Raw genomic sequence first — 13,341 nt, forward strand, 5'->3', positions numbered from 1 at the left:
GATAACATACCGAATGTTAGCTTGGGGACTGCCAGAAATTTCAGAAGACGGAGCACTAAAGGTAAACATTTAGTTTTATTTCGGTACGGGGATCATGTGCGAAAAATCCACGTAGTCTCTCCATCGGCAGTTCTCTAAGGGATGCGTCAGCGTTTAGCTTTATTAAGGCGAAAGCCTCGGATGCCTCATGAAACGCGAAAATTGGCCGTGGGCGTCGGCGGCAACACGAGTGATAAAAAAGAATTATCATCCCGCGATGACGTCATCATGATGTGACACGTAGCCGAAATTTGTGACATTACCATGACATCACTATAACGTCACCTGAAAACGTCATCACCTGACATTGTCGCTTGGTCAAAGGTGGGGCGATCAAGGAGAGACAGAGAGAGAGAGAACGCGGTAGAGGAAAGACAGGGAGGTTAATCAGGAAAAATCTGCGGTTGGCTGCACTGTACTGGGGAAGGGGAAATGGGGTGCGAGAGAATCAAAGAGAAGGAGAGGGTCTAGCTACACTACAAAGTGATGCCTATAGCACTGTCTAAAAGCAACGCATGAACGTTGTCACTGAACTGTCACAACGTGTCGTTCAGTCCTGTTTCTCTCTAAGAGGCAGTGCAAAACCAGATGAGGTGCAGAAGGCTTTGGGAGGTGGGCGGGGAAGGATAAGTGCATTGACTGTGAAGAAAAAAGTAGAAGATGGCTTTCGCCTTCCAGTCGTGTTAGGCGAACGCGTCCCTTGTGGGGCTTTTACTTTGTCTTCATACCGACTATCTTACGCGACAGATGAACGGACGGGCAATTTTCTCGTTCACTCGGCATAGGAAGGCTTAGCCATTTAAGAAAGTCATGTACCAAACGTCACTGCATATCCCGCGCACCCCTTTTCACTCCGCCATTTCTCATATAGGCCTAGTGTACGACTTCGAAATATCAAACCCTGATTTTTTTTTTTTTTTTTTGCGCAGCTGTCTAGTACCGTGCGTGAACGTTCACGTCAAGACAACAAGTTATTTGTTTGATGCCTACAACAATTTTTTTTTTCCTTATTCTGTCCGCAGGGTTCCTTGTGAATGAACGGCAGCCGATACCTTCACTGCGTTTGGGTCATGTACCCCCTGCTGTGAAAGGTGAGTGTCATATTTGAATTATAATGTGCGCTGTGTCATGACACTTTATTTTCCGAGTTCATTCTCCTGACACGCGAAGGCAGGTCAGAGACCTCCTTTTAAAGACGGTTAGTGTTACCCGCTATTATGCCACGAATATTAAAGCCATTTCTTATATTTGAATGTCGCGTTTAGATGCTGAAAGTGTGTTACTACGGAAGGTAACCCTTTTCCTCGTATTGGAAGATTAAAAAGCTTTATTTCCAATACACAAAGGTGAAGACATAACATGATGCGGTACCTTGGGCACACCAATGCAACAATTCCTCAACAAAACGTTGCGAAGCTTGCGAATGCCTCTTCTGTGGGAGCGTGTATTGACATCTGTATGTTCTCTTTGTATGCTTTACCCCATACTTTGGAGCAATGCGGGAGGTCATTTACTACGCTAACATCCCCGGCGTATCGTTGCAACTTGTGTCTCCATTTCTATGTCTTTCAGATGCTATTTACATGATTCAGGAAATGCTGCTCCAAGGCTACTTCGTAATGTACACGTTGTAGAAGGACGTGTTTTGTGCTGCTCATTCTGTAATTCGATTTAGTGTGTTGATTTCTTTTAGCGAACACGGAATTTTCATTTATTTCTTAAAGCAGGCGTTTCATAAACTGTTATGGCCGACTATGCATGCCACGTAATGTGGAATAGAGCTTGTTTTCATGGTCTTTCTTTACATCTATTCATGACAGCAGATGCTGTTTCCTGTATTCAATTCAAGGTGCATGGGTACATTACTTTAGTGGTCATACGTATCAAGTTTCCTTCGTAGTAATACGTAGCTCGTTCACGTTAACTTTAAGACGCCCATCGAATATGCAGGGGAATTCAATTCATCCAAAGCTCAATTTCCCTGCCTTTCTTCTGGGTCACCCGTCGATATAACTGGCGAAAATGAATGGCGTGCATTAATGCGGACGCCGCGCCTGAAGTCTGTACCTGTAGAAATTATAAAACAAGAGAATAAGGTGTTTTGCACTCATCTGTGTCCTGCGCAGGTGTAAGCGAGGAGTCAATTCTTTATCTACACCATTTTAGCTATTTTGTTACGAAAAAAAGCTCTCACTAAGCCGCGCAAGGCTTGAAACAGCGAAACTGGACTATTCCGAAGACTAATCTGGTTGCTTCTGGAATGCAGGTTTTAGGTTGCTTCTAGGTTGTTGCTAGGTGATGCTAGGTTGTTTCTACGTTGATTCTCAGCGCAGAGAAGTTCGAGTTAAACCACAGACAGTCACAGACACGACACGGATGTTCAAACTCCAGAGACAGAAAATCGCGCTTGAAACCGAGCGTTCACACCTCTCGTAGATCTACGAGCATGTCGTCGTTGGCGTAGGCCTTCCATCGCTTCAGGGTTTTCTCGCAGCCGCCGTTGCCTTTCCTGTTTAGTATTCTCTCGTTGTACGTACTCGGGGTCTTCGGCTCGCCGCCGTCACTTCGCAGTCATTTGTTGGGCTAACTGTTGCCTTCTTCATTTTTAGTGGACCAGTGGTGAGTAGTGGGATTTACCCAATTTCTGCGGCACATACCCGTTATGATGATGATAGCTTTTTGGATCGACTCACAAGGAACGATTTACTAAACAGCTCAGCTGTTAAAAAACAAACAAACAAAGTACCGGTTCCCTTGTGAGTGACACTGCGTGCCGTATGTCTGCGTAAAACGGGAGAAGCCGACGAGGTGCGAAACTCCGCGTCGCGAATGATGAACCAAACCAAGCGGACTACGAAGGCTACCAAAAAATGATGGCTCCGTCTTCTTAAATCACAGCATAAACCCACTATTTCTTTTCTTTTTTCACTCTCTCTTTCTTCTATTTTGTGTGTACTTTTTTTTTCATTTCGTACAGTCTTGCCTTTAAAGCGTTAACGCTTACTTCAGCGTGCGTTTGCACATTCGTAAAAGGTATAAAAAAAAAGAAACAAGGAGTACGGCGCAATACCCGTGTCGTCTCTGTAGTAGGCACGCCCTGACGAGCAATGACCAAACAGCGAGATGGAGTCAAAACTGAAAGCAAGAAGAACCAAAGAGCGAGAACAGCTTTTAGATCGTCGTATCTCCCTTTTTTTTTCCTAGAAGAACTCTCATTTTCCAATTTCCTTACAGCTTTCTCATCTCTCGTCCGCTGCAACAGCATCGCCTTTCCCTTATTTCATCTTTAGGGAAGCGAGCTTTTCCGTTTTTTTTTTATCTTGTTCTTCAGACACTCTAGGATTTTCATCCGACTTCGTTCCTGGGCGCTCGTTCTGCGAGCGGGCAGCCCCATCTTTTCGCGCTGCTCTGCTCTCGCGTGTTCTCGCTCGGTTCAGGATCGTGTTTCATTTTCTGGTATTATTATTATTATTATATATCTCCATCCCGTTCCTGTTTTATTTTGTGCGTGTGTATTTCTCAATCGTCGTCTTAGGACTTACTCTTCTGCCTCAAAGCCGAGCCAAACGCCGAGGTAAAAAAATAGGGATGTGTAGGGGAAAAGGGAGAAGTCGGGAGCCGATGGTACGTTTGTATATATACACATATGGAGTGCTACCGGGAAGAAGGGACCTCTCTTCCCCATCTCCGCCCACCTCCCAATGATTCGCTTTCCACTCTTCATAGTTTTCATCCCTTTTGACAAGCCTAATTTATCACTCGACTTCCCTCGTCTCCCGTTTAAACGTCTTTCCGCGATGCCTCCTTCCCGTTTTCATTTTTTCCCGAAGTTGGCTTTTTTTTTGTTCATTTTTCACGAGGAAGGCAACGTTGTCTTATGCTCTCGGAGACAGCTACTCGACGTCGTTCGTTTCTTCTCCGTTCGCAAAGATCGCGCACTGTGAGATGTTGAATCCCTACATCCCTAAACCCCCACAACCCTGTTTCCCAGGTATTCCCTATTTCCTTTTTTTCAGTAACCGGTATCTCTCTCTCTCTCTTTGCTGCTTTTTTTTTCTTTTTGGCTCGTCTTATCACTTTCTAGCTTGCACTCTTAGTATTCGCCGGGAGAGGCTTTTAGTCTAGTGCCTCTCGAAAATGGAGTCTTGGGTAACTTGTAAATCGTATGTGGCAACATTATGCAACGAAAAACGCGTCGCCGCGCTACCTAATGAGCCGTTTTCCCCACTCAATTCAAGAGTAGATAGAAGCCTGTCTGACATTACAGATTGATTTGGAAACGTTAAACAGTGCTACGAGATGTTACACGTTTTCTTTTTTTTTATGAGGAACCGACTTTTCAAAGAGAAAAAAAAAACGCTAAGCACTCACTAAAGTTGTATTCGCAAATACTGCATAAAATACGACGGCTTTAGTGTTTGAGGAAAAATTATGAGTTACGACGTTTTTCCACCAAATTAAAGACTAGACAGCGGGATGTCTGACGTTACGGATCCACCTGGAAACATTAAACACGGCCACGAGATGTTACACAGTTGCCTTGCATGAGGAGCCGAGCTTTAAAGAAGAAAAACGTTAAACAGGCGTCAAAATTATAGTCGCAAATGGCGTATAAAATGCGGCGTTCTTGCCATAAGTGAGTAGTTTATGAATTACGGCGAAATCGATCCGCTTTTACGTGATCAGGGCGGCAGCGTGAAAACACGCCTCTGGGGATGAACTTTTTTTTTTTAATCTCGACGTAGGAATGGAGGCGGTCTTTCTACGAGTTAAAACGAATGAGCGTGGTTAGAGAGCCGTTAAAAACAGATTGAGAACAGGCGTGGAGAAGATGGAACTTTAAAACATAATAATAATTTCGTGCCGGACACTCTTCTGAGTGTCTAATACGAAGCGTTTGATAAGAAGCAAAGCAGATTTCTTGGTTTGTTTTGTTTTTCTTTGTCAGTTTATGGGTCGGCACGATAAAGACCATTCGCTGAGCTAACACTCGGAAAAACACCCTAGTGATGTAGAACAGGACTTACAAACCATCCATTAAACTGTAATCTAGGTGAAATGTACAATAAGACATTAATTAATTTTGAAAGGTGTATGGAAAGCGTGCCGCATTTGCTGGCGCTCAAGCATCGGCGAATGTCTCCTAAATGTCTGCCAAGGTCGCCCGCTGTTGGTTAATATCGGCTGTTGTGGGCCGTCCACTCTTATAACTGCATAATAAAATAACGTCTACTGCTACACGCACAGGCGTGCGCACGGGGGGGGGGAGAGGGGGGGAGAGGGGGGGGGGCGAAATATGCCCCGTACACTGACCCTTCTAGTCATCTAAGAGGCCGGGGGGGGGGTCGCAATATCTGCCCCATGTATACATTGACTTAGTAGGGTGGGGGGGGGGGGCGCTGCGACAAACCTTCGTCCCCCCCCATGGGGAACCCTGCGCACGCCTATGGCTGTACCTCCGATTCACTTCAATATTCGAATCGTGGTCTATGAAATCTTCCCTTACGCTCTAAGAAAAAAAGGTCACATGGTGCTTATTCATTTACCTAGAAGACTCGAAAGCTATTTTAATCTTCTTTTTCTTATCAGTCAATTGTATTGAATCCACCCACCCCCCTCCCCTCGAAAGCTCTCTGCACTCAACGTGGTTTCGCACTGCCTCCAGGATCGGAGTCATTGGAAGCTTTCTGCATCTCGAGTGGTCTTGCAGCGCCTTCAGGATCGGCCCACCTTTGACCAAGCGACGATGTCGTGTTATTGACGTCATCATGTAAAGTCACAAATTCTGGCGACTTGTCACGTCACGACGACGTCATCATCACATGAGGATGATATTTTGTATTACTCGTGTTGACGCCGACGTCGACGGTCACTGTTAGTTCTTGATGAGGCACCTAAGGCTTTCGTCTTAAACACAGGCGTGCGCAGGGTTCCCCTACAGGGGGGGGGGGAATCGAAGGTGTATCGCAGCGCCCCCCCCCCCATTCCCTATTAAGTCAATATAGGGGGTAGACATTGCCCCCCCCCCCCCCCCCGGCCAGTGCGCATGCCTATGTCTTAAAGCTACAGCGTCTCTTGCGCGGACTCTCTCATTGTGTATGCAGCTTTCTATGAAAGATTGTATGCGACATCCTTTAGTTGCTGAACTGCGCATGTTCTGTAGCGGTAAATCAGGCTTCTTATCATGGGGGGTACTATGGCAAGTGCTGCCCGCGCACCATAGTCACGGCCACAGCGCTGTAAACATCTTTAATGGTGAACTATACGGGGACGCTGGTTGGTTTTCCGAGTGGACACACATACAAACCCGCTGCGCGCTAGCGCACGTTATGGTGAAACCCGTGTTTTTAGTTTTGTTACGCCTAACCATACTCTTCATGGTTCTCGACAGGAATTGTTGTTCCGAGAAAAATGGCCTGTTCTCGGAGAAATATGAGCTCTGACTGCGCAATTATTCATACCTATGTTTTCGGCACTGTTTCGTTTTTGCGAAGATATATCTTTTATACCACGTCTCTTTAGTACTGTGCAGTACGGCCAAAGAAATGCGAACTGCGCCAACCCCTTGGAGCGATTAGCGCCAATAATTACTACAGTTTCATAAATTGCAAAATAATTTTTTTCGCAGTGTCGTCACACTACTTTTTTCTTAATGAAGGCCCTAATACGGAACCCGCATAAAACACAGGATGCGCTTGATGTTAGCGGTTACCTTAATTTTAGTTTTATTAGAAGTGCCTCGTTAACGTGCCTGCGTGTAATATCGAGGCATTGAACTTCGCCAGGTGTCCGTGATGACTTTTACGAGGGCATGCCTATATACATCGCTCAAGATTCGATAAGACTCCACAAAGACAAAGCTTTTCTTCTGAATGACTGCGCATTCGCACAACATTTAGCGGCGTTTAGTTGCCAGCACTAGTTTCTAGTGGACTATAGGTTATAAAGGGTTGCGCTAAATAGCAATTCATGGTATCTGACACAACGTGGACTACGGGAACGCTGAAAGACACAGATGTGCTTCTCTGTGACCTCGTCAACGCTACACCATAGCTGCTCAGTTACCATCGCCGATAGACTACAGCGATCTACTGATTCACTTTAGTGTCCCTTCAACCACTACAGTTTCAGCATCTAGCGCAGAACACAAGACAAGCACCGAGGGAAAACCGAGAAGGACAGGCGCTATAGAAGCGGCGAATATCGCTAAATTACGGGGCGCGTACGTGAGTGCACCATTGGTTGATATAACCAAAAAAGAAATAAATGTCTTAATCGCAAGCCTTGAACGACTCGGTGGAAAGGGCAATACAAGTAATCTCTTAATCTTGTATAGTTTATAGCCAGCTTTTATTTTGCGCTGTACATCTCATCTTATGTCAATGGTAACAAATGCGGTTGCGCAGGTTTTTTTCATCGACCTTATATATATATATATATATATATATGATTGTGACGCTCCGAAAATAAATCTGTTGGAAGTTAGCGTCTGTCTTCGTCTGTTGTCACTCAACATACCCAAAGTTATGTCATTTCAACCTCTATAGTTAATTTGTACATTTGAACCCCTCCATAACGACAGCCCTCAAGAACGAAATTCTCGCGGCAACGAAGAAATCTGGCGTCCCTGGCGAACGGCCATAGAGTTCAATGCACTTGCTCCCTCATATTTACACTGATGGCTCTGTTACACCTACATCGTCTGCAATTGGTGTCTGGATTCCATCTGCCAATGTCACCATCTCTGCCACTCTTAGTCACCGCACTTCATCTACAGCGACTGAACTGGCTGCACTACGGGCTGCATTTAATTACATTGTAGATCAGACAGCTGAGTCTTGGGTCATCTTCACCGACTCAAGAGCGGCGCTGCAGTCTCTGAAGTCCCCAAGCACGCAAGACCAACTCGTCATGGACATCAAATATCTATGCAACAAAGCCTGTGACCTCCATCACCGCATTGCTCTGCAGTGGATACCTGCCCACTGTGGAATACAAGGCAACGTCCATGCTGATGACGCTGCCAAAGCTGGACATGACGCCTCGAGAGAATCATCAAGATACCTTTCTCGAGAAAAGATGCCGCGACAATCGTATCGGCACACGCTTGGCGGCTCCAGCGATCCCTCTGGACAGATGCTAATCACCAGTATGGACCACTTTACAAGATTGACCCATCGTGTAACTTTGATATGCCGCGAGACCTAAACAGGCAAGATGAAACATGCTTGCACCGCATCAGACTGAACGTCGCATACACCAACTACTTCAGGAGCAAGATTAAGCTGTCGGACTCACCAATGTGCGTCCAATGCAACGTCCAAGAAGATTTACATCATGTTCTTTGTGAATGCAAGCGATACGCATCAGAGAGACAGTCTCTGAAGGCAGCCTTGCATCTTCAACGGGGATCGTGCTTAGAGTTGCGACATGTTCTGGGCCCATGGCAAAGCAGCACCTGTGCGCTACGTGCCACGAAAGCGTTGTTGAATTTCTTGCGGGCCACGAGCCTGAACCAAACTTTGTAAACTTGTGTGACTGTATGTGTTATGTGGTTATCACTGTATATATCATAATCGTCACCCAGCACCTGGAGTAGCATGTCAGGCGAACAGCCAGGCAAACATCTCCAGCTTCATTAAAAGGTTTATCTCTCTCTCTCTCTCCCTCTCGACAGCGAAGAGATTTTAAAAAGCACTCCCGCAATAACGAACGTTTCAGGTAATGATCCGCAAGATTTTTTTTTCAACCCGTGAGCTAGTTGGGAACCCAGAAGTTCGAAAATTGAAGCACCGCCCTGGTCCTCCGACAATTCGGGCACATACGTTTCCACCAACAAGCATCGGAAATGATGATGATAGATTCTTTTATTAGAAATAGACCTTTTTATGGCCCTGGAAATGCTTGCCTCGGCGTGGACCGTTACTTCGGCCGCCGTGATCCAAAACTGCTTCAAGCACACCGGTTTCGCGACTTGCCTGCTCGCCTCGGCAGCCTTGCCGGAGACCTGCAAGCACCGATGACCAGCAGCCACTAGTTGAAGCATGGGACGCGCTTCGACGTGTCGATGCGGCGATACCGTACGCTGTTGAACTACACGACCTTTTGTGGGCTGACGCCGACCTGATCGTGCACGAAGAGTTCAGCGACGACGCTGTTATCGAAAGTGTGCACAAAGAATATGAGGGTGACGACAAGAGTGAGGAAAGCAACAAAACGCAAAAAAGGCAAGTAACGAAGTTCTTGATGCTTTAGATATCACTCGCAGTTTTCTCAGCGCCCACTACGACGACGAAGGTATACAGAGCTTAGACGGACAGCTCGCAGCTCCGAGGCTCGAGCCGTCAAGCTCCTTCAAAGCAACCTGAAAGAGAGCAAGATCAGCGACTTCTTGAAATAAATTTTGGTCCTGCGATGTAATTTGTGTGCGTATTTTTCTACTTTCGCGGCAACAAAATGCTTGCGAGAATGAGCAAAAATCGCTTCCTCGGCGATTTCTTTGTTGAGGGGTTCGACTGTATTGTGTACATAGAAGACCATATGCGCTTGCGTGGTTGGACCCCTGACCTTTCCCGTCCTTGCTTCTAGCTCTCTCTTTCACTCCTTCGTGCAATGAAGCTAATAGTGTACAGCGGCGCTGTGCGCCTATTTCCGTCTGTCGCCGCGAGGGGGCGTCGCAGTCGCCGAAAGATGGCTCTGCGAAGCAAGCCCTCCTGTGTTTCGGCTGGCCAGGGCTGGAACCCCGCCTAGTCTACTTCTCGGGGGTCGGTGCTAGTCATTAGCGAGCAGAGACCGGGGCTGCCGGGAGCGATCTCGGCCGAATCTCGGGGCTCTAGCTCTAATCCGATTGGCCGACAAGTCCAGCGCTCATCGGGCTGACAGGAGCACTCGGTCACCCGGCGTTCGTCTCGCGGTAGCCGCAACGCTGGTTGCAACTAGCAGCTGCTGCTCTGTGCGTTCTTACTTCTTTCACGCTGCCTCCTTTACTGCCGTTTCCTTAGCCTCGCTACAGCAAACGTCGGTGTCAGAGCAAGGCGTGCAGTGACGTAGAAGCTGAACTAGGAAGGGAGCCGTATGCTTTGGTCTTGCAGAAAATTTATTCGGCCAAGATAATTCGGCTTGTGTATAGGCGAGAGCAGCTTGCTCTTGTTGGCGATACAGTTCCGCGGGATCCCGCAAGGCGGAAGAAGGGGAAGATTGTCATCCACGCGTTTGTAGCGCGAGGTGAAGGAAATCCATACGGATTTATCTAAGCTTCGTGGTTGACGAAAAATTCGTCCTCGGAAAATCCCGGACCGGGAAGAAATTTTCGTGAGGTTTTTCCATCAGAGAAGTCCGTACCAATTTCCTCTTAGCTTTGTGCTACGAATGAGTGTGTGACAATTTTCGTTTTCCTGGATTCGTTAGTACGCAATAGAGCAAGTTTGAGGCAGGGGTAAACGAGACGATGCGATATACGCGCTTGTGTTGATCTTGCTGCTTTGTGTCAGTCCGAAAGGGCCCCTGAGCAACCTTTTAAGGTACAAAAAAACGAGCGTGTTATTCTCTCCTGGCGTTTTCCGTTTTTTCGGCACAATTCGTGAAGTCAAGCAGTCTGTTGACGTGACGTAATGAGGAAATAAGCTCTCGATATGTCCATGTACGAGATATATCTCTTTTGAATTTACTCCTGTACCACGCTTTGCCATGCAGTCGCATGCCCGTTCTGCGTTGTCTCGCATGACGCGATCAACTTATTTCACTTCGTTTTGTGCGTTTTCGAGAGAGCAAGCGGAGATAGCAGCGTGCAGCCGAAAAGCGCGAAATCCTGATAGGCTCAGCACGTAGTGCTGACATTGTCCACGTGTTTTACGAAGAAATAAGTGGTGAGAAGGAGATAGCGCCTGTATACGAAGGGTAGTGAAGGCGAGGCAGAAACTATACTCTATCGCCTTTGAACTCGGAGTGGTTTAGGGAACCTTTATATTACTGCTCTTGCTTTGTCGGGCTGTTCAGGTAATGCGATTTTGTGATGTTCACATTAGTTTTGTACAACCAGTTTACTATTATGTATACGTCTTTGATGCCGTAACTGATAGAAACAATTCAACTGTACCCGCAAAACATATTGCCTCCCTATTCTCTTGCGGAGGGCAAACATGCGAAAGACATGATAATATTGAGACAAAGAAACGGCGCGTCGTATTAAGCGGAGAAAAGAAAGGCGACTTTTTGGGCGACCGTGACGAAGAAGGGTACGTCGAGCGAAACCGGAACGCCTCCGCTCGCGGACTCTCGCGACACTCACCACGTGGTGCCGCCGTTCCCGGAGAGAAAATGTCCCCTCCCCGCCGAAAACGTGCCGGGAAATTTTGATGTCCTGTGATTACAGCGCAATGATGGAGGACCCGGTCTCGGCCTTCAGCAGTCCCGTCACACGGCCCTCCGGTCATCGGCGCGTGCGAAGCAATTCCGCTCCAACCCCCGCAACCCCCCCCCCCCCCCGTCCCTTTTCCGCCCGCATTTCTATTTCCCAGACCCGGGTCTCTCGTTTCTGGCCTGAGGTTAATGAAACACACTACGCTGTACGTAACACACGTCGAGAATCTGTGCTCGTTTTACTTTCCTCTGAGCTGCTCTCTGTAGATACTCACTGCATTGCCCTCTCTGTTTTGTGTGTTTTTAACTGCGAAGCAGTTTAAGGGACCGCCCTGTCGTCGTCTCATGTCTCGCGTTGACGTCACGCGTGTCCTGCCTTTGATACACACAAGCCGAGCAGGCTGTACGTTTGGAACACCAGCGCACGCTTGCCCGTGAACGCCAGCGTCGCCGAAGGGCTAACTCGTCTGTCCGAGCCAGCGAAGCGACAGCGAAACGCCAGCGTCGGGAGTTATACACACATCTACGGAAGATATAAGCAGAGGTGAAACGCCAGCGTCGGGAGTTATACACACATCTACGGAAGAAATAAGCAGAGGTGAAACGCCAGCGTCGGGAGTTATACACACACATACGGAAGAAATAAGCAGAGATGAAACGCCAGCGTCGGGAGTTATACACACATCTACGGAATAAATAAGCAGAGGTGAAACGCCAGCGTCGGGAGTTATACACACATCTACGGAAGAAATAAGCAGAGGTGAAACGCCAGCGTCGGGAGTTATACACACATCCACGGAAGAAATAAGCGGAGGTTAAACGCCAGCGTCGGGAGTTATACACACACATACGGAAGAAATAAGCAGAGATGAAACGCCAGCGTCGGGAGTTATACACACATCTACGGAATAAATAAGCAGAGGTGAAACGCCAGCGTCGGGAGTTATACACACATCTACGGAAGAAATAAGCAGAGGTGAAACGCCAGCGTCAGGAGTTATACACACATCTACGGAAGAAATAAGCGGAGGTTAAACGCCAGCGTCGGGAGTTATACACGCACCTACGGAAGAAATAAGCAGAGGTGAAACGCCAGCGTCGGGAGTTATACACACATCTACGGAAGAAATAAGCAGAGGTGAAACGCCAGCGTCGGGAGTTATACACACATCTACGGAAGAAATAAGCAGAGGTGAAACGCCAGCGTCGGGAGTTATACACACATCTACGGAAGAAATAAGCGGAGGTTAAACGCCAGCGTCAGGAGTTATACACACATCTACGGAATAAATAAGCAGAGGTGAAACGCCAGCGTCGGGAGTTATACACACATCTACGGAAGAAATAAGCAGAGGTGAAACGCCAGCGTCAGGAGTTATACACACATCTACGGAAGAAATAAGCGGAGGTTAAACGCCAGCGTCGGGAGTTATACACGCACCTACGGAAGAAATAAGCAGAGGTGAAACGCCAGCGTCGGGAGTTATACACACATCTACGGAAGAAATAAGCAGAGGTGAAACGCCAGCGTCGGGAGTTATACACACATCCACGGAAGAAATAAGCGGAGGTTAAACGCCAGCGTCGGGAGTTATACACACACATACGGAAGAAATAAGCAGAGATGAAACGCCAGCGTCGGGAGTTATACACACATCTACGGAATAAATAAGCAGAGGTGAAACGCCAGCGTCGGGAGTTATACACACATCTACGGAAGAAATAAGCAGAGGTGAAACGCCAGCGTCAGGAGTTATACACACATCTACGGAAGAAATAAGCGGAGGTTAAACGCCAGCGTCGGGAGTTATACACGCACCTACGGAAGAAATAAGCAGAGGTGAAACGCCAGCGTCGGGAGTTATACACACATCTACGGAAGAAATAAGCAGAGGTGAAACGCCAGCGTCGGGAGTTATACACACATCTACGGAAGAAATAAGC

General features: G+C 47.3%; 1 protein-coding gene across 2 annotated transcripts in view; it reads left to right on the forward strand.

Annotated features, from left to right (window-relative positions):
- The first annotated feature begins 1,061 nt into the window (after positions 1–1,061).
- LOC119404476 (latrophilin Cirl) overlaps positions 1,062–13,341 on the forward strand; it is a 355,375-nt gene continuing 343,095 nt past the window's right edge. For both annotated transcript variants that reach the window (XM_037670981.2, XM_037670983.2), the window contains exon 1: positions 1,062–1,130. The gene's annotated coding sequence lies outside the window, so the exon portion shown is untranslated. The remainder of the gene's footprint in view (positions 1,131–13,341) is intronic.

Source organism: Rhipicephalus sanguineus, chromosome 9, assembly GCF_013339695.2.
Source record: "Rhipicephalus sanguineus isolate Rsan-2018 chromosome 9, BIME_Rsan_1.4, whole genome shotgun sequence".
NCBI lineage: Eukaryota > Metazoa > Arthropoda > Arachnida > Ixodida > Ixodidae > Rhipicephalus > Rhipicephalus sanguineus.